Raw genomic sequence first — 21607 nt, forward strand, 5'->3', positions numbered from 1 at the left:
AATTACACATCCCTATTCAGGTACAAAGTCTCCCTTTCCACCTGGGCATGGGTTGGTGGTTGTGGGGCTGAGTGATGGGTAAATGCGTATTCATGATCTACTCTGTTTTGTGCATGTTTAAAATTCTCTATAATAAAAAAGGTAAAAAGAAATTGAGAAAGTAGCTGGTGTACTTTTACAGCCTAAAGCAACATTTAACAGGAGGAAGACTAGAATGCTGGAAGGTACTTTCCTCTCCAACTTTATTTCTCATACATTTACCCTTAGTATTCTACACTCCAGCAATAAAAAAAAAAAAAAAAAATCATTTGCAGCTTTCTTGAACAACAACAAAAAAAAATTTTTGCACATTTTTGTGCCTTTGCCCTACTCCTTTTTGTTTGGAAAATTTTTCCCAGCTTCTTCCCCCTGGTAACTCAAATACTTCTCCAGCCTAGGCTGAGTTTCCACTGACTTCAACATCGGCCATAGAAGCTTCTTTCAAGAAGCTCTCCAAAGGCAAATGAAACAAAAGCAAAAATGAACTTTGGGGATTTCATCAAGATAAAAAGCTTCTGCACAGCAAAGGAAACAGTCAACAAAACTAAGAGGCAACCCACGGAATGGGAGAAGATATTTGCAAATGACACTACAGATAAAGGGCTGATATCCAAGATCTATAAAGAACTTCTTTCACTCAATACTCAAAAAACTAATAACCCAGTCAATAAATGGGCAGAAGACATGAACAGACAAAAGACATACAAATGGCTAACAGACACATGAAAAAGTGTTTAACATCATTAGCCATCAGGGAAAAACAAATCAAAACCACAATGAGATACCACCTTGTACCAGTTAGAATGGAAAAAATTGACAAGGCAAGAAACAAATGTTGGAGAGGTTGTGGAGAAAGGGGAAACCTCTTGCACCGTTGGTGGGAATGCAAGTTGGTGCAGCCACTATGAAAAAGAGTATGGAGGTTCATCAAGATGTTCAGAACAGAGCTACCCTATGAGCCAGCAAATGCACTATAGGGTATTTACTCCAAAGATAAAGATGCAGTGAAAAGAAGGGGCACATGCACCCCAATGTTCACATCAGCAATGTCCACAATAGCCAAACTGTGGAAGGAGCCGAGATGCTCTTCAACAGATGAATGGATAAAGAAGATGTGGTTCATATATACAATGGAATATTACTCAGTCATCAGAAACCATGAATACCCACCATTTGCACTGACATGGATGGGACTAGAGGGGATTATGTTAAGTGAAGTAAGTCAAGTAGAGAAAGACAATTATCATACAGTTTCACTCATATGTGGAACGTAAGCAATAGCATGGAGGCCCATGGGGAAGGGAGGGAAATCCAAAGGGGGAGAAATCAGAGAGGGAGATGAACCATGAGAAACAATGGGCCCTGAGAAACAATCTGGGGGTTTCGAAGCGGGAGGAGGGTGGGGGGGAAGAGGTAAGAGGGTGATGAGTATTGAGGAGGGCATGAGCTGTGATGAGCACTGGGTGTTATATTTAACTAATGAATCACTTGGAACACTGCATCAAGGACTAATTATGTACTATACAGTGGCTAACTGAACATAATTAAAAGAAATAAAATAAAATAATTACAAAAAAAAAAAAAAAAGGCCAGGGTCCTTTCATTCCCTGAGGTGTTGTGTGAGCAGCTTGCAATTCCCAGAATAACTTGTCACCATCAGGCAAGCTGACCTACCAGCCCACTAGGGGTGGAGGATGTACTTTGTAGGATTACAAATGCAGGTAGGGGGCTGAGAAAGACTGCTGGGACACTAGCAGGCTGAACTGTGTCACAGATGGGCAGCCAGGGAGGAGCGCAGTCCCCAGGGAGAAGAGGCCACTGGCTCTTTGTTCTCTGGAGCCAGAGTGCTAGGGCAGACATTCCTGGGCCTTCACTGCTCTCGGGTTTGTTAATGCCGAACAGACTGTAACATCCAGGTGTAAGTTGAAAGAGGAGCGATTGGTGAGCAGGGAGAACAAAAACAATATCTAAGTTCAGGGACTAGTTCACATGAGAGTGGATTCCAGGAAACATGTATAGGAGGCAGGTCACTCTGAAGAGACAATGGTGAAGCCACAGGGACTGAGCATCACAAAGGGACGCAGAGAGAGCTCAGAAGGAGGCGAGAAAGACTTTCTGAATGAGAACCACTGATTTTCAGTTTTCAATTTCAAAGTTTCTACAGAAGGACTAAAAAGAAAATCACTGGCACTGTTGAAATTCAAATAAATGATCTGGAAGACCAAATGAACAACATATCATACTACCCAGAGCAAAGACACAAGAGAGAAATGATGAGAGAGGCGTGGAGAGTCGATCCAGCAGCGTAACATGAGAATAACTGGAATTCCAAAAGGGACTTTTTTTTTTTAAGAGAAAAGGAAAAATTAAAAAAGATACACACACCCAAAAAAAGATGAAAGAGATGCTATAATTAAATGAATACAGTACCAATTTGGGGTTGTTATTTTTTTTTTAAATATACTGAGCTGAAGCAAGATTTAAGCTTGCAGATTAAAACTCTCATTAAGTCCAGGAAGTGAATCCAGGAAATACTTGAATTTCAAGCGTAAACATAAAATTATACAAGCTTCCAGACAGAAAGAATAAGTTACTGCAAAGGCAAGAGATTCAGACTAGCTAAGGAATTCTCATCTACACCTCTGGAATGTGGAGGACAGCGGAACAACGTACAGACTATTAAGAAAAATGATCCAAGAATCCTATGCCCAGACAAAATATTATTCAGCTGTCAGGCCAAAAGAAAAACATTTTCAACATGTGAGGATTCAAAAAGCAAACTTCCCATATACGTGCTCTGAGGACAATACTTGAGAATGAACTTAACCAAAAAACAACTGATTCCCATAAGGGAAATCAAAGACAAGAGGAGCCAGTGGTGGTGAGCACTGACGTTCACTCTCTCTCCATATGTGTGCACACACATATGTGCACATACAGACACATATTTAAATCTACATAGATGATGATAAATAATGTAAGCAGGAATTTGGAATACTAGTTTTTCTGGAACACCTTCCTGCTATATTAGAAGGAAAAATCTAGTAATGGCCCAGAAGTGAAAATACTGTGAGCAGAACCTCAGACCCAGAAACTAAAGAAGGGGTACACAGAAGAAGTACGCAGATACATGCATATGTATGTCTGGGCAGAACGTTAAGTTTAGTGCACGGAATGAGAAGGTAATTTCTAACAGAAACAAAGAGCTTAGTAGAACTCTCGAAATAGCAAGGAATAAAAAATGAATAAAGAGAAAGTTAAGATGTCAACGAAACCAAACTAAACCAATCAAAAGGGAAAGGGAAAGAGGGTACTGGAATATAAATAGAAAATAAAAATACCATAGAAAGAATAAAGTCACTTATTTCAGTTATGACAACAAATGTTAACAGGCTGAATTCCACAAGTGGTTAAAAGATAACAGTAATCACATTGGGGTAAAACTGAGTTACATCTTGTTTACAATACAGATTTTCTTAATGTGATAAAAAGGTTTCTTATAAAAAGGTCAACAAGGAGGTGTGCCTGGGTGGTGCAGTTGGTTAAGTATCTGACTCTTGGTTTAGGCTCAGGTTCTCATCTCAGGGTCATGAAAGTGAGCCTCCCATCAGGCTCTGTGGTCAGCATGGAATCTGCTCGGGATTCTCTCTCCCTCTCCCTCTGTCCTTCCTCCACCCTCCCCCTGGCTCTCTCTCTAAAATAAATAAATAAATATTTTTTTAAAAGGTCAACAGAGAAATAACAAATACAAATTTTTAAAATGACAATTTAAATATCAGACAAAGTAGAATACAAGATCAAAAATATTAGCCAAGACTAAGAAGGGCATTCTATAATGACAAAATACTCAATCTGAGAATATTATTGCACATTAAATTTCATGAATGAAAAACATAATGTGAAATATATAAAACAAGAGCTCCCAGATTTAAAAAAAAAAAAAAAAGGCCACTTGAAAAGAGAATTTATTTAAAGATTTTACGCACTTTCAGAATTTAAGGAAACAGGTAAACCAAAAGAATAATAATATTACTACTGAGGAATTAAAGGACTCAAATATAATCAGTAAGCTCAACTCTATATGTTCACATAGGGCAAGAGAAAGGGAGAACATTTTATAATACAAGCAGAGACTAGATAGGCAAAATGGTATTTTACAAAGAAATTTTGAGTTTAAAAGTTTTTATTAGAAATGAAACAAGTCTGAAAATTAATAACCTAAGCAGACAACTTAAGAAATGATGAAAAACAAAAATAGATTAAATTGAAAAAAAGATCAAATGGCATAGTAAAGATAAAAACATATGAAAGATATAACAAGATAAAATTCCAGTAATCAAGAGAGCCAAAACATGATTCTAAGAAAAGACAATACAAAAACAAAGAAACAAACAAAAAACCTCTGGTAAAATTAAGGAAGGAAAAAGGAGAGAAGGAAAAAATAACAAATATCATGAATGAAAATGGGGGATGTAACTACAGAAAAAGCAGACATTAACAGAAAAAAGAGATTAAGTAAATAACATTATGCTAGCCCATTTCAAAATTTAGATGGGACAGAAAATTCACTAGAAAGACAGAACTTACCAAAACTGACTCAAGAAAACACAACAAAACCGTAATAAACTTATTACCATTAAAAAAATAAGCCACTAGTTAAAAATTATCCTTCAAATAAAATTTTAAGCCTGCATGGTTGTACCAGAAACTATTAACAAATGTTCAAGGAACAAAGCACTCCACGTTATTTCAAAGACTAGAAGAAATGCTCCCTAAGTTATTTATGAAGATAGGATAACTATATTATAAAACCAAACAAAGAGAGCATAAGAAACAAAAACCAGAGGCCACTCTCACATTACGAATGAGGGCATAAAAATTCTAAGCAAGGTATGACCAAATTTTACATAAAAATGAGAAAAAAGTACATCATGAACAACATTCCAAAACATTTTAATAACTGAAGATCTATGCATGTATTCTGCCCCAGTATTTTATTAAGGGGGAAAAATGATCAACTCATATTAAAGGAAAAAAAGTATTTGATGAAGTTAAAGGCCACATCAAGATAGAAACTCCTTTTTTAAAAAAAGATTTTCTTTAATCACTTGAGAGAGAGAGAGAGAGAGAGAGAGAGAGAGAGCATGAGAGGGGAGAAAGTCAGAGGGAGAAGCAGACTCCCCATAGAGCTGGGAGCTCAATGCAGGATGTGATCCCGGGACTCTGGGATCATGACCTGAGTTGAAGGCAGTTGCTCAACCAACAGAGCCACCCAGGCACCCTCAAAATAGAAACTCTTAATGAAGTAGCAACAATAGAAGCTTCTGCTTCTAAGCATGATGGACTAACAGGGACTGTATTTTACCTCCCCAACCACACCTTGAGAAACTGGAAAAGTAGGGGAAAAAAATTATGACACAACTGCTCTCAGACCCTGAACAAGAGGCAACACAGAACTGTGATCCCTGAGAGAAGGAAACAAATGAGGTGAGCCTGAAAATCACTCCGGCTTTCTGCCAGGAAGCCCATACCTGACCACAAAGCAGAAAGAAGGATGCCAAGGAAAACAAGTCAGGTCACAAAACTGAGAAGACTGAGATGAGAATTCAGGGAATCAAGGTGCCTGGAAGCTGTGATGGCACAGACATGCAAGGAGTAGGTAGGTCTGCAGAAAGAGGGCCTTGGAAAGCTGCACAGGAGTCCCACAAAATCTTCAACTATGAAGATGCAGATAACAGATACTCTAAGAGGTCTGGTGAGAAGTGACTGAAAGGCTGTGAGCTGAGACATTCTCAGGGCTCACAAAGACCTGAGAATGGGAATCACCTGAGTGACTAAAATTAGAGTGGAACGTCTTCATTGATCACTTGGGACATTCAGTGGAAACCCCAAACAATGCCTTAGAAGTGTAACTAAACTTTCCTGTGTAAAGGTTACAATAAACAAAGTTTTGAAGGAAGATTCCAAAAGATAAAACAAAGCCAAACATTATCCAAAAGATAATACATTAAGAGCCTACTAGAAAAAGTAGCTCCAACAGTCATTAGAAAAAAGACAACAAAACCCAGACACTGAACAACATAAAATTAACAATGTCAGCATCCAATAAAAAATATTTGAATAAACAATGTCCAATTTTTTTAAAATTTGATAAAAGCTATCAACCAACAGAGCTATGCTCACTGAAACCAATGCAAGATAAACACAAAGAAAACTGTATCAAGATACATTACATGATCAAATTATTTAAAAAAAAAAGTTGAGGATCTTAAAGGCAGTCAGAAAAAAGACACATGATACTAGAACAGTCCAACAAGGTCAGCAGACTTTTTACCAGAAATAATGCAACCCAGAAAAAAGTGGACTAACGTCTTAAAAGTACTGAAAAGTTTTAAAAAGGAAACATCAAACTAGAATTCTATATTCAGAAAAAAAGCTCTTCAAGCAATTAATATGAAGTAGTCTTTTTCAAAAAAAAAAAAAAAAACTGAGAGAATTCATTTCCAAGAAACTTGCATTGCAGGACATGTTAAAAGGCATTTCTGTAGGGAAGAGGAAGAGGATACTAGTAGAAATATGAATTGATACAAAAGAAGGAAAAAGTATCAGAATCAGTAAATATTGCAAGAGGCAGGTTTTCATTTTAAGTTTCTTTAAAAGAGAATTGACTATGAGTCTTCATCTTTAAAAAATAATTTAGAAAAAACCCCCAATGTACTGTGGGGCTTATATGTATAAACAAAACATGACTATAAGAGCAAAAATGATAGATATGAATGATGTTATATGTGATGGGGTGTAAAATTATTTTAAGGCAAACTGTGATAACTTAAAAGATGAGTATTATATATCCTAGAGGAGCCAGTTAAAAAAATGGATATAAAATCATTAAGCTAATTTGGGAGATAAAAATGGAATGCTAAAAACATTTCAGTAATCTGGAAGAAGGCAAGAAAAGGAAAAAATTACATAGAATACACAGAACAAATAAAAGGCAAATAGCAAGATGGTAGATTAAAACCTAGCCTAAAGTGGGAATGCAAGCTGGTGCAACCACTCTGGAAAACAGCATGGAGGTTCCTCAAAATGTTGAAAATAGAACTACCCTATGACCCTGCAATTGCACTGCTGGGTATTTACCCTAAAGATACAAACGTAGTGATCCGAAGGGGCACGTGCACCCGAATGTTTATAGCAGCAATGTCTACAATAGCCAAACTATGGAAAGAACCTAGATGTCCATCTACAGACGAATGGATAAAGAAGAGGTGGTATATATACACAATGGAATACTATGCAGCCATCAAAGGAAATGAAATCTTGCCATTTGTGACGACGTGGATGGAACTAGAGGGTATCATGCTTAGCGAAATAAGTCAATCGGAGAAAGACAACTATCATATGATCTCCCTGATATGAGGGAGAGGAGATGCAACATGGGGGGTTGAGGGGGTAGGAGAAGAGTAAATGAAACAAGATGGGATTGGGAGGGAGACAAACCATAAGTGACTCTTAATCTCACAAAACAAACTGAGGGTTGATGGGGGGAGGGGGTTGGGAGAGGGGGGTGGGGTTATGGATATTGGGGATGGTATGTGCTATGGTGAGTGCTGTGAAGTGTGTAAACCTGGCGATTCGCAGACCGGTACCCCTGGGGATAAAAATATATGTTTATAAAAAATAAAAAATAAATAAAAAAATTAAAAAAACCTAGCCTAAAGGGGCGCCTGGGTGGCTCAGTGGGTTAAAGCCTCTGCCTTCGGCTCAGGTCATGATCCCAGGGTCCTGGGATCGAGCCAGATTCGAATCGGGCTCTCTGCTCAGCAGGGAGTCTGCTTCCCTTGCTCTCTCTCTCCCTGCCTCTCTGCCTACTTGTGATCCCTATCTGTCAAATAAATAAATAAAATCTTAAAAAAAAAAAAAACTATCCTAAAAATTTCAATGAAAAGGCAAAAATTGTCAGGCTGGACTAAAAAATTAAAAAAATGAACTCGAACTCCATTCTCTCTGTAAGAAAGTTATTTAAACACTACAGACAAAGGGCTGATATCTAAGATCTATAAAGAACTTCTCAAACTCAACACCCAAGGACAGATAATCAAGTCCAAAAGTGGGCAGAAGACATGAATAGACACTTCTCCAAAGAAGACATACAAATGGCTAACAGACACATGAAAAAATGTTCATCATTGTTAGCCATCAGAGAAATTCAAATCAAAACCACAGTGAGAGGGCACCTGGGTGGTTCAGTTGGTTAAGCGGCTGCCTTCAGCTCAGGTCATGATCCTGGAGTCCCAGGATCGAGTCCCACATCGGGCTCCCAGCTCCTTGGGGAGTCTGCTTCTCCCTCTGACCTTCTCCCCTCTCATGCTCTCTCTCTCTCAAATAAATAAATAAAATCTTAAAAAAAAAAAAAAAAAACCCACAGTGAGATACCACCTTACACCAGTCAGAATGGCAAAAATCAACAAGGCAAGAAACAACAAATGCTGGAGAAGTTGTGGAGTAGGGGAACTTTTTTGCACTGTTGGTGGGAATGCAAATTGGTGTAGCCACTTAGAAAAACAGTGTGGAGATTCCCTAAGAAATTAAAAATAGAGCTATCCGATGACTTGGAAATTGCACTACTGGGCATTTACCCCAAGGATACAGATGTAGTGAAAAGAAGGGCTATATGTGCTCCAATGTTCATAGCAGCAATGTCCACAACAGCCAAACTGTGGAAGGAGCCGAGATGCCCTTAATCAGAAGAATGGATAAAGAAGATGTGGTCCATATACACAATAGAATATTACTCAGCCATCAGAAAGGATGAATACCCAACTTTTGCATCAACATGGATGGGCCTGGAGATTATGCTGAGTGAAATAAATCAAACAGAGAAAGTCAATTAACATATGGTTTTACTTATTTGTGGAACATAAGGAATAGCATGGAGGACATTAGGAGAAGGAAGGGAAAAATGAAGGGGGAGAAATCGGAGTGGGAGATGAACCATGAGAGACTATGGACTCTGGGAAACAAACAGAGGGTTTTAGAGGGGCGGGGGTTGGGGTAATGGGTGAGCCTGGTGATGGGTATTAAGGAGGGCACGGACTGCATGGAGCAAGGGGTGTTATATGCAAACAATGAATCGTGGAACACTACATCAAAAACTAATGATGTACTGTATGGTGACTAACATAACACAATATAAAAAAAAAGATGCAAGACAGTTTCAACAGTGGAAAGAGAGAAAAATATATGCTAGTCACATACTGATAGTAAGTATAAGTGGCTATATGAATATCAGAAAATAAACTTCAGAACAAGAATTATTACCAGGGAAAAAAGAGGTGCAGGGGCACCTGGGTGGCTCAGTGGGCTAAAGCCTCTGCCTTCGGCTCAGGTCATGATCCCGGAGTTCTAGGATCGAGTCCCACATTGGGCTCTCTACTTGGTAGGGAGCCTGCTTCCTCCTCTCTCTGCCTCTCTGTCTACTTGTGATCTCTGTCTGTCAAATAAACAAATAAAATCTTAAAAAAAAAAAAAAAAGAGGTGCATTACATAATAACAAAAGGGTCAATTCACCAGGATGACTCGTGGGGTCAAGAAGAAATTGTAGTTTGTCAGAATGGCAACTTAAACTCAACTAAGTTTGATTTCTTCCTGTTTTGTTTTAGCTCTAACAAGCTTGCATTATCAAGCAATGTGAAACTGTACATGACATCAAAGGTTCACAACGGTGTAACTGGATGTGACCACCTAAGGTCCCCCTTGGTTTTTTTTACACAGGTCTGCCTAAAACTTCCCAGTCTCAGCAGTCCATGTTGATTAAAAGGTCTGACAGGCTGGAGGGGTCCAGAACTGTGGGCTTGCTTGCTGTCTTTTTATTGTATTTTAGATAAGAGCCTGTTTGAGGGGGGAAGGTCAGGAGGGACTAAAGCACCTACCTCCTTCTGATAAAAGAATGTTACTTTGTTTCATTTCCTGACGCTCCATCGAGCCTTCTGGGAATTTCAGCACCTCTGGTCTGGCCATGACCTCCCACAGCAGGGACCCTATCTGCCTTATTCATCATGCCACTCCCAGCACCAGGCACAGTGCCTCTCTGGCAAGTTTTGAGAGCTCAATCCATGTTTATTAAGTAAATGAATGAGAACCCTAGGATGTCAATTACAGGAGGAAACTTTTAGGCTCCTAATAAGGCCTGGATCTCCAGCTTTCCCTCTCACATAGGCTCTAGAAGACAAAAGGCTAGATTCTTGACTCCTGGAGCGACCAAGAGCAGCAACAGAACACTGGATTCCTTGCACAAACCAAACACTTTGATAGAACAAGGACCGCTTTTCAAAAATGTGATTCATCTACCTTACATATCTCCCATCACCTACTTCCCCAGCCACAAAAACACGCAGAATCTCTAACACATCCTCCTTTCTTTCTTGAAAAAAAAAAAAAAAAAAAGCAAAAAAACAAAAAGGGCCTTCCAGCTAAAGATGACAGATTAATGACATATATTGACCTCTGCTCCCTTTAAAGGTTCCAGTAAAATGGCAGTATAAGGATATTTTAAGAAGGCAAAAACCCACAATGACAAAGCTAACAGGAGAGATGATAGCAACAGAGATGTGAAAGGCAGAAAACACTGTGGATGAGTTGTAAGGCCCTTGGCAGACTTGGAAAGATAAAACCTAAGTAGCAGAGAGAAAAGTCCAGAAGCACAACAATTTCCCTGCCAAGGTACCAGGTACTTCAGAAAGTGGGAATATAGGTGCGGCTAAAAACGGCAAGATGGTTAAAAGCTGCGTAAGCAGGGAGTAGACCCCCATGTGCCCTCAAGAGGTGCAAGCAGGGTACTCTGTCCCCTGTACCCTGAGAGACAACAAAGGTCCGTCTGAGACTGAGTAGGGTACCAGGCCCCGCTACAAGTAGGAGCACTTTGACAAGAACAGGAGATAAAGTAAGGAAATGCCTCTTGCAGGTCAGCCCTCAAGCTCTTTCCCCCAACTCAACACCCAGAGCTCTGGCTGCCGGGTTTATAACCCCAAGATTCGTTTTTGGGGAATCACAGCAGGCAAAAGGAGAGACGGAAGGCCAGCAGGGAGGGCAAGCTGAGAGATAAGCCACTCTAGTCTTAGGAGGAGTAAAACAGCAGTAAAACCCATTTTTGATGATGACTAGTAGTAACTGATAGAATGATCATCATCGCCATCATCCTCCTCCTAATAAAACACAACAGCTCAGAAAATATTGCCTGTGGACCACTGTGTTTATATCAAGGCTTTTCAGGCAGGGAGGAGCCCCCAACTCTGAGAGAAACAAAGGGAAAGTGCCACCAGGATTCTACCCACACTCCTGAGACCATGAAGAAGCCTTAGTAGGAGCACGAATTTCTGACTTCCCTGCTTTTACCCAGAGCAAGGCACACATCAAAAGCACACGCCTGGGACACCTGGGTGGCTCAGTTGGTTAAGCAGCTGCCTTCGGCTCAGGTCATGATTCCAGCGTCCTGGGATCGAGTCCCGCATCGGGCTCCTTGCTCAGCAGGAGCCTGCTTCTCCCTCTGCCTCTGCCTGCCATTCTTTCTGCCTGTGCTTGCTCTCTCTCCCTCTCTCTCTGACAAATAAATAAAATCTTTAAAAAAAAAAAAAAAAAAAAAAAAAAAAAAAAAGCACACGCCTGCTGAGTTCCAGAGTTCAGATCATTGCCATGCCTTTCTCAACAAGATTTGATAAAAATGAAGTCGGCGCTGCTGTATTATTTATATGCAGTTCACTGTACTGAGATTGCCAGGCCCCCACTTTCAAGGGAAGCCTTTTGTTCTCTGCTTGGGGAAGGCAGGACCTGGAGAGTCTCAATCGAACAAGCCAGTGAATAACAGAATAATCAGAGCCCAAGAGTGGGGATAAATTACCCAGCTATTCCTGGCTGCAGCCTTCGGCACCTCCCAGGCCTGCAATGGCTCTGTTCTTCCAAGCCATACAACAGACCGGATCCCCATCTCTGAAGGCAGAGCTCAGGGGGGAGATATGACTGTGGCTGGATTGCCAATCGTATCAGCAAAGACACCAAGACGGCCTTCTTTCTGAAGAAGTACCCCTGCACCAATCAGAGCCACTTCTGAGAAAGAGGTGTCCGACTCCAGGCTTGGTCCTACTGGCTCTGCACCTCATCAAGACTTGCCGACAGGTCCGTGACAGACCGAAATAACGCAGGCAATGATGCAATGCAGGGCAATATGAAACTGCCTTTTCAGGGAGACCTGTGGAAAACATGGCTTGAACATGGCTGTGACAAGATGGGGGGCAAGAAAGAAATGAATAAATAATCCAGTTCAGGGAGTTTCCCAATCCTCCCAAGGAAAAGGAGATTTAAGAGTCAGAAAACAAAAGATCCTAAGTCACTGCTGAAACATTCTAAGCTCTTGGGGAAGCTCTGGACTCATGGACCTGGATTTATCTCCTAAAAAATAAGGATAATAATGATTAGAGGCAAAATGGGAGGTGGGGGATAAAAGGGAGAAGGGAAGGAACTTAGGGACAGGTCCTAAGTCCCTGCCACAGACCAAGCACTGTACCCAGTACTTTTTTTTTTTTTTTTAAGATTTTATTTATTTGTTTGTCAGAGAGAGAGAGAAACAGCACAAGTTGGGGGAGTGGTAGGCAGAGGAAGAAGCAGGCTCCCCACTAAGCAAGGAGCCCAATGCAGAACTCGATCCCAGGGCCCCGGAGTCATGACCTAAGCCAGAGGCAGACACTCAACTGACTGAGCCTCCCAGGCATCCCTGTGCCCATACTTTGATATAGGTTATTGCAATTGATCCCATAACAAAATGGTAAGGATGTTATCAGTGTCCCCATTCAACAGAGAAGGACATGAGGCTCACATGAGTTGGGTAACTCATCTGAGGTCATACATTAGGAAAGAGCAAAGCAGAAGTTTAAACACCCTGGTCTGCTCAATTAAAAGTCTACATTGGTTCAACAGGTGTTTTTTCAGATCCATTCATGAATAGATATTTACAAATCAGAGCATAGGAAAGAGTGTAATACATTTGAGATATTTGATTTCACTGTGTTTATTTTGTCTGTTATCTCCTTTTCTTAATATGGGGGAAATATAAAAATAAAAGCAGATGAAAAAACACAGAGATCTAAGGGGCAAAGAAGCAGCTGTTTGAGGTTGCCTGTGAAGACATTCCTGTAAAACATAAGATGTTCGAGAGATGCACACCATCACCCGGGACACAAGGACAAGAGTGAGATGCTCCCTCAAGAGGCAAACATGGACATTGCTTTGAGAGTTCAAGCTGTGAAGTCAACTCACATTGAGGAGGAGTAGAAATAGGCAAAATGAGCATGAAAAGACACAGTGGCTTCTAGAACTCACGGTTCACAGCAAGAAGACCGAAGGCATTTAGACGGTAAAAGAAAGAAGCTGCGATCAGACGGTGGTTAGTCTGCATGGAGCAGAAGGAGCAGAAGCCAGGGAAGTGCCCGTGGGGACATGGAATAGATGGGGAGTTTTCAAAACTTTCAAGATACTGCGTCTCTAAGAAAAGGAAGGAAAGGAACTGAAAAATGAAATGGAAAAGAAAAAGAAACAGAGAAAAACAGCCTCAAAACTAGATTCTAGAGGGATGAATAGGCAGAGCACAGAGGATTTTTAGCAATGAAACTGTAGGATATTATAATGGTGGATACATGTCATATGTTGGTTCAAACTCATCGAGTAGCCAACACCAAGAGTGAACAGTAACATAAGCCATGGGGGTGCGCCTGGGTGGCTCTGCCGGTTAAGCGTCTGACTTCGGCTCAGGTCATGATCTCTGGGTCCTGGGATTGAGCCCCACATTGGGCTTCCTGCTCAGTAGGGAGTCTGCTTCTCTCTGGATTCCTCTGCCCCTCCCCACACCTCATTCTCTCTCTCAATAATAAATAAATAAAATCTCTGTCTCTCAGGAATAAATAAATAAATAAATATGTAATCTTTTTTAAAAAATGTAATGTAAGGGGCCCCTGGGTGGCTCAGTGGGTTAAAGCCTCTGCCTTCGGCTCAGGTCATGATCTCAGGGTCCTAGCATTAAGCCCCGCATCAGACTCTCTGCTCAGCAAGGAGCCCGCTTCCCCTACCCCCTGTGCCTGCCTCTTTGTCTACTTGTGATCTCTGTCAGATAGATAAATAAAGTCTTAAAAAAGAAAAAGTATGTTTAAAAAAAGTGTAAGCCATGGACTTTAGATGGACACACGATGACGATGTGTCAACATAGTTCCACTACTTGTATTGAATGCACCACTCCGGGAAAACGTGGATAAGGGGCAGGCTGTGCATGTGTGGAGGTGGGGCTGTATTGGACATCTTTGTACCTTCCAATCAATTGTGCTGTGAACCTAAAACACTCTAAAAAATTAAAGTGTATTAAAAACTCACTTCTCAAATGTCCCTCAAGGAGCAAGACCCAGAAACTGGTAGAAACAATAAGTCTGGTCTTCAGGAAAATGCAGTCCAGCTTGCTAATTCACATCAAGAACGCGGTGATTTTGTAACTTAGGCATCTAAGCCACTCTGAGTAAATATCATCCCTTGAGCCCAAGGGATTCACAGTCTCTCAGGGCCAGAAGAACACCTGAGATCACCTGTTGACATGGGCAGAGCTGGCACATGAACCCAACAGTTAGCTTCAGAGCTCTTATCCTTAACCATTACATACACTGCCTCCAGGAACACACCCCTTGCACGATAAGGGGATTTCACAGATAAGAGGAACACCCGAGAAGGAGGGCAACTCTACTTGGGGAATATTAAGGGAGCTTCCCACAGGGGAGTAGCTTGAGCTATGAGTCCTGAAATAGGAGGCCCTCGCCAGGTGGACAGAGGGTACAGAGACCTTTCAGGAATAGTGCGTACATCAAGAAACTCAGTTCAAGCATGATCCTGCCTCCGGAGAGGAGATGGACTAACAGACTCCTAAGGACTCTTCCCAGCTCCCAATTTCACTGCTCATATGAGGAAGACATTACCAAGCAGTACAAACCACAGGTTCTGGATCGAAATGGTGATGCCATCATTCACTAGTGAGTGAGAGAGCCTCCCTGTACTTCATTTCCTTCATCTATTAAGGAGAGCAATAGTACCAGATAAAAGGGACCAGATAAATAGGAATTTGCCTCATAAATTCAATAAAGTTGAGTTAATCCACATAAAGCAGGTAGCACAGTCCCTGGTCCACAGCACATGCCCGACAAAAAGTGGTAAATTTTCTTCTCATTTTCATCATTGTGAGCAGTTTCCTCAACATCTCATAGCTTCTTCTGAGGAAGAAAATTTCAATGAAAGAGAAATAATCAAATGAAAACTCACTTTGATGCCATGCTAAGGACACTACAAATAAGATGGGTTTTCAGCTCTAACTTGATGAGCATTATCTGACCTAAATGAGCCTGATGACGTAAACCATCCAGCACAGCCCTGCTCAACTCAACATAAAACTGAGTTGAAAACCCAATTCTTGGGGTGCCTGGGTGGCTCAGTTGGTTAAACAACTGACTTCGACTCAGGGCATGATCCTAGAGTCCCAGGATCAAGTCCCACATTGGGCTCCCTGCTCAGTGGGGAGCCTGCTTCTCCCTCTGACCTTTCCCCCCTCATGTTCTCTCGTGCTCTCTCTTTCATTCTCTCTCTCTCAAATAAATAAATAAAAATAAATAAAAGTAAAATATTTAAGAAAACCCAATTCTTGGTTCATATCTTGAACTTAAATGCCAATAGTGGGCCCAAACTGGGCCCTTTCCTCAAAGCTAGGAGCAAAGCCACTCAGAACACTATTCATGGAGTGGTTCATTATTCCCCAAACATATTTTTGCTAGCACTGAGCACGGTGACACAGAGAAATAGAGGTAAGGACTAGATCTCTTCCCTTGAGTAGTGCCGAAGACAGAAGGCAAAGAGAGACGTGCAGAGGGACATGCAAAACATAATTTGAGAAGGGTCTTCATACGGTATATACAATGGTCTAGGGGAGCACAGAAGGCTAGAGAAACTATCTGTGGAGGTTCTAGAAACCTCACTGAAATACCAGAGCAAAACGAAAACCTGCCCCAGATGTGCATCCTGGGGATCCCAGGGTGAGGAGCATGAGGGCATCCCGGGTTTGCCTCTTTTCTGGTGAGAACACACTTGCGACTTCCAGAATGGCGAATGCCTGCTCTCACGTGGGTGTTCGCTCATGCCTGAAACACCTTCACCTTACCGAGCCCCAGTAAATCTTCATCATCTTCAGGAGAACCATCCTTTGGGAATTCATCCAATGGTGTGGACGACCAAGCTTCCAGCGTTCCCTGCTGTGTGGTGCCTACTGCGTTTCAATCACTACCTCAATGGTCCTCTCTCCCACCCTGGACAGCAAACCGGAAGGATGGTACTTTCAGCATCCTTGGCCTCCGAGGAAGGTTGACACATAGATGTTTACTAAGTGTTTGCTGACTGGACCACCTGTCACTAAGGTCCTCTTTAACCTACTACTGCATACAAATAGACCCATTTGGTTCTTGCCGAGGAAGTCTGCTTTGAGCGTTGAACTGGAGCTCAGCCCGTAGTGCTGAGACTTTAAATGAGTTCATGATATAAACAAACAAAACAACCAGCAAACTAAAGGGACCAAGGGCCTCTGCTCAAGTGTCAACCAATATCCTTGCTAAACTAAACAAGGAAAGGAAGTCGCCTGTTTGCTATCCTTCTTAAGAACCAGCATGAAGGAGCATGTGGGGTTTCTTAATTGGGAAAACATACAAAAAGGTAAGAGTGCACTCGGAGTGTACCATGATCTTTTTTTTATCTCTTGGAGAATTATCATGTGTTTTTCTAATTGAGAAAGACTTATTTATAAACCAGATCTGAAAAAAAAAATGGCCTAAATTTATTCTATTTCCCTTGTGCATCATTTCTGTTTCTTTTGAACCGTGCATGGCAGTTGATGACAAATAAATCATGTCTTATAAATTAAGCAACTGGAGAAACTGAGATGGGAATGGCTGATGGCAGACTTAAAAAGACACCCCCATATATCACCTGGATCATAGAATTTTAGTCACCCACCAATCTGGCTGGTTCGACTGATTTTAATGGTGTGAGACATATTTCCAAGTACACCTGAAATCAATGATCACTTACTAATCATACCTAGCCTGAGCTTTTGTGTGTGTATGTGTGTTTTTTTTAAGCAAAAGACCAATAAATTTTAAAAGTAGCATTCCAATAGTTTGGAAATGGAGAGAAAAAGAAGAACGTCAGATGCTAGGCAGAATTACACCAAGGGAAGAGAAGGATATGGAATGATGGAATAACCATCTTTAGGAAGGGAAATATTTTCAGCTAAAAGCAGCTGTTTTTCATTTCTATGAAAGCAATGAGCATAAATTTCAGAAAGGGAGGATTCAGATTAACAGAGGGAAAGCTGCCTAACTTACAGGGTCCGAAGACAGGAGGAGTTGGTATGAGAAGATAATGGTCTTCTTTGAAGGGATCTTTGAGAAAGAAGAGCCCCCATCAGCCTCAGGTGGCCAGGGAAATGTCTGGATTGAAGAGAAGGGACTACACTGACTTCTAGTGTTTTTATCATGATTAGTGTTAGGATTCTGGTGTGAAGATTCTGTGATTCACTTCATTTACTATAAAGCCAACCTCTTTGATTGCCACAAAAGAACAATACTGAAGAATAGCATTTCTGAGAATTTTGAATTCATGAAGACAGCCGTGCCAAATTTATGGGCTTATTTAAATAAAAGCACACAAGTTTCCTTTTAAATTTCAATTTAATAAAATATATTGAATGGCTATTAAGAGCAAATTCTGTGCAAAGTGTCAGGAGCATGGAGATAAAACATGAGTCCTGGTCCTCCATCCATTGGAGAGAAAATGAGCCCATCAATTACTGTGATGGAAGTAGCAATGGGGTAAAAAGAATAGAAAGACAATATGTAGTACGGCTGTCAAGCACTGGACAAAACTTGAGGAAAAAGTAGCTTATGAGGTGGGTATTAAAAATTTGTAAAACGGGGATGCCTGGGTGGCTCAGTTGGTTAAGCGTCTGCCTTCGACTCAGGTCATGATCCCAGCATCCTGGGATCGAGTCCCATATCAGGCTCCTTGCTCAGCAGGGAGCCTGCTTCTGCCTCTGACTCTGCCTGCCTCTCTGTCTTCCTGTGCTCTCTCTCTCTCTTTCTGACAAATAAACAACAAAAAAAAAAAACTTTAAAAAAAATTTCATAAAATGGTAAATGTTATAAATCTTATAGACAAAGACATAGACACATGAATACTTGAATCATGCCTGGGAACAGGCAATGTCCTTGTTTAAGGTGAACAAAGGTAAGTGTTGGGAGATTAAAAATAAAAAACTTGAAAGTTGGTTTCAGTCATGTAAGTGACCCACAATGTAAACCTCCAATGTGAGGCAAGATTTATCTATTATCCCTGAAGCAAAATAAATTCATTTCCTAATTATTTCCCCCCTCAGCTGGACTAAATCAGGCCAAATATATTAGAGTATTATTTTTTAATAGAAATCCTCATACTGGAAAGTCAAATTTAGGCAATTAGCCGAGAGCTGCCAAACACATGTAAAACCTTTGGATTCCCATCCACTGTAATGGATCCATAAGGGACCCATGTGGATTTGATTGCCTAGTAGAACAGTCAATGGGATGGACTTGGCACTTTGAGTAAAGACTGAAAATGTTATCACAATATATATATGATTCCAAAAATCGTCCAAACCAGAAGCAGAGAAAAACGGACACCAGCCATTGTTTATAAACCTATGACATGCCTAAACCCCTAAACCAATGTCAACAGAATTTGTAGACCACTCTGGGTTGTCCGGTGAAAGAAAGGAGTAAGTTCCTGACTGGTACTTATCTCTCAAGTAAACAGAATGTTTTAGGCTGCTGTGTCATATCATGGAAAAAGCGAAGGCTTTGGAAATTGGTGGGCATAGATTTAAATCCCAGCTTTGTTCCTGGCCATGTGATTAGGTTTGGGTAACTCTCCGAATTTCCACATTTTCTCCCATCAAAGGTGTAGGTAAGGACAAGAGCCTAAAACCTTGATGTGAAGAAGAGATAAACTGTAAAAACAAAACAAAACAACCCAGCATGGGGGCTCCTGGGTAGGTCACTGGGATAAGTGTCTGCCTTCACCTCAGGTCATGATCCTAGGGTTCCCGGGATGAAGCCTCAAGTCATGCTCCCTGCTCAGTGGGGAACCTGTTTCTCTCTCTCCCTCAGCCTGCAGCTCCCCCTGCTTGTGTTCTCTCTCTCCTCTCTGTGTCAAATAAAAAAATAAATCTTAAAAAACAAAACCCTAGCACAGCAACTCCCCCATATAGGCCCTCAATAAACAATATCTATTTTTAGCAGCACTCATATTTCTTTACCTTAACTTACCATATTTAAACACACACACACACACACACACACACACACACACACACACACACAGGTACTACTGAAATCTGTGCATCAAACTGAACAGAAAAACCTCCACATTAACTGGAGGTTAATGCCCAGGGCAGAGACCACGTGGAAAGGGCAGGTGTTAACATCATTTACAGGAATCTCTTGACAGCTTATCAATTGGCTCAGATTCCCTCCAAAGAGCCATTGGGTTCCCCTCAATCCTCTACAGTGAGAAAGGGTCTGAAATAGTCACATCTTGAGTGGGCTTTCTGTCAAACCTACCAACTAGAATGTTGTAAGTTAAATCTCTACCTTCACCCCAGTCAACCGGCGCAATCACTGACACAGGCACGGGTGTACATGGACAGACTCTGCGGAGCGAGCCACGTCCTGACACTTTTACAACATCAGCATTCAGATATCTCAACCACTTCCCTCACAAAGCAGTCCCCACACCCAACACTTAGGAAGGAGGATGCGGCGCAAATATATTCTCAGCCACTACGTGTAACGGCTACCTGAAATTTCTTTTGTTTACAGTTGTCTGCCTTGAAAATTTTTGCCAGTAAAAAGTAAAAACAACTGATGAAGGACTTAAGGGCATGGCAAGTGCCTCATGCTGACCTTAGTGAAAGTCAGTCTGAACGCCTGCTCACAGTCTGAAGGCCAGTCACGGAAGTAATTTAGATATGGTGCTAGCCACCCTCCTGAACTCAGAATGAAGGAGGAGAGACCAGCATTTAACATAAATATTTATAATCATCTTCAGTGGGAGAAGTGCAGGTACCATGAAATCACATCAGAGGGGCCGAATGGACGCTGAGAGTCCACTCTAAGTGGACACCTGAAGGATCAGTCAGTGTTGTCCAGTAAAGATGGGGGGAGGGGGAGGGGAAAGGCAGGGTCCCAACCAGGGTGTGGCCGCACCGATAGAGGGAACAGGTGGTGTCGCATCAGCTCTGAGCCCAGCACCTTCTTGGACACTTTTGTCTCATCTGATTTTTGCCTCAACCACAGTCCTGGTAAGACAAAAATAAATTAAGTAACTGATGCACAGTTGTGTTGCCAAAACTTCTCACTAGTAGCAGGAACTGGGATTCCTTTTCCAGATGCTCCCTAGCAGAGATACTGGTTGCATGACTTTGTAAGTCCCTATACCTGTGTATACAGTAAGATGTGCACACATGAGTAGTTGTTCCGGGATTAGAAACCAATGAAGTTCTAGGTCTCAAGTATTTTTATTAGCTTAAAAACAAAAAACAAACAAACAAACAAAAAAACCTCAAAAGGGTTTGCATGCCTCCCCTAAGCTTTAATAAGGTACAGGAGACACGAAGATGAGCTAGGAAGTGATCTCTGGATCTTACCATGACTCGGAATGCCTAGTCTTGAAGGGTGTAGACTGAGTGCTCAGCTAGTGCCTGGCCTGTAGAGAGAGGTGCACCACGGGATGGGTGGTGTAAATTTTACCTCAAAGTTTTTACCCCAAAGGTGGGTTTATCTCTCTCCTAACCCTTTTCCTTCTGGCTGAATCTCTGTATGGAACTGGCTACCAGCCACCAATCCAGAGGAACATCCAATCTGGTGGTCATGGCGGAGAGGTTCACATATAATCCAAATTAGGCCACTGAACTCCTTAGGAGAGAACAGAACTCTGACCCCCATGGCCCCCACCCCATTGCCCAAGGGCTGTGAGGAAGAGAAGCTCTTAAGGAGGGGGCACCATACAACCTGGTGAGACACTGGGCATGAGGGAAGACACCCTGGGTTCTGGATCCTTCCTCAAAGACAGAAAATAATGTCTTCAGTTCCTCGAGTGGAATGTCTCAAGTCCCTCAGCTCTAACGAAGCGAGGGGTCAGGGAAATGAGGGCCCGCGGTGTGGTACTAGGGGACAGTTTGGACAGAACTTGTAAACACCCACCTCCTGTCCAATTTCTCTTGACCTTGCTCCAAGCACAGTGGCCTCAGGCCGTGGTAAACAAAGATCGCCCCCAGCGAGCTAATTTTAGCCCGAGTTTTAACAGTAAAAGCCCAAGTTCTTCCCTTTCCTGTGTTGTGACAAGACAAACGCAAGGCTCTCTTGCCCCTGTGGTTCAGTTTCTCTGTTAGCACACAGAGGCAGACATCCAC

The 21607-nt window shown here is 41.6% G+C and overlaps 1 protein-coding gene across 10 annotated transcripts in view; it reads right to left on the reverse strand.

Moving 5' to 3' along the window:
* Positions 1–21607, reverse strand: part of FGGY (FGGY carbohydrate kinase domain containing) — a 414785-nt gene that overhangs the window by 253342 nt on the left and 139836 nt on the right. The gene's annotated exons all lie outside the window — the stretch shown is intronic.

This window comes from Lutra lutra, chromosome 4, assembly GCF_902655055.1.
Source record: "Lutra lutra chromosome 4, mLutLut1.2, whole genome shotgun sequence".
Lineage (NCBI taxonomy): Eukaryota > Metazoa > Chordata > Mammalia > Carnivora > Mustelidae > Lutra > Lutra lutra.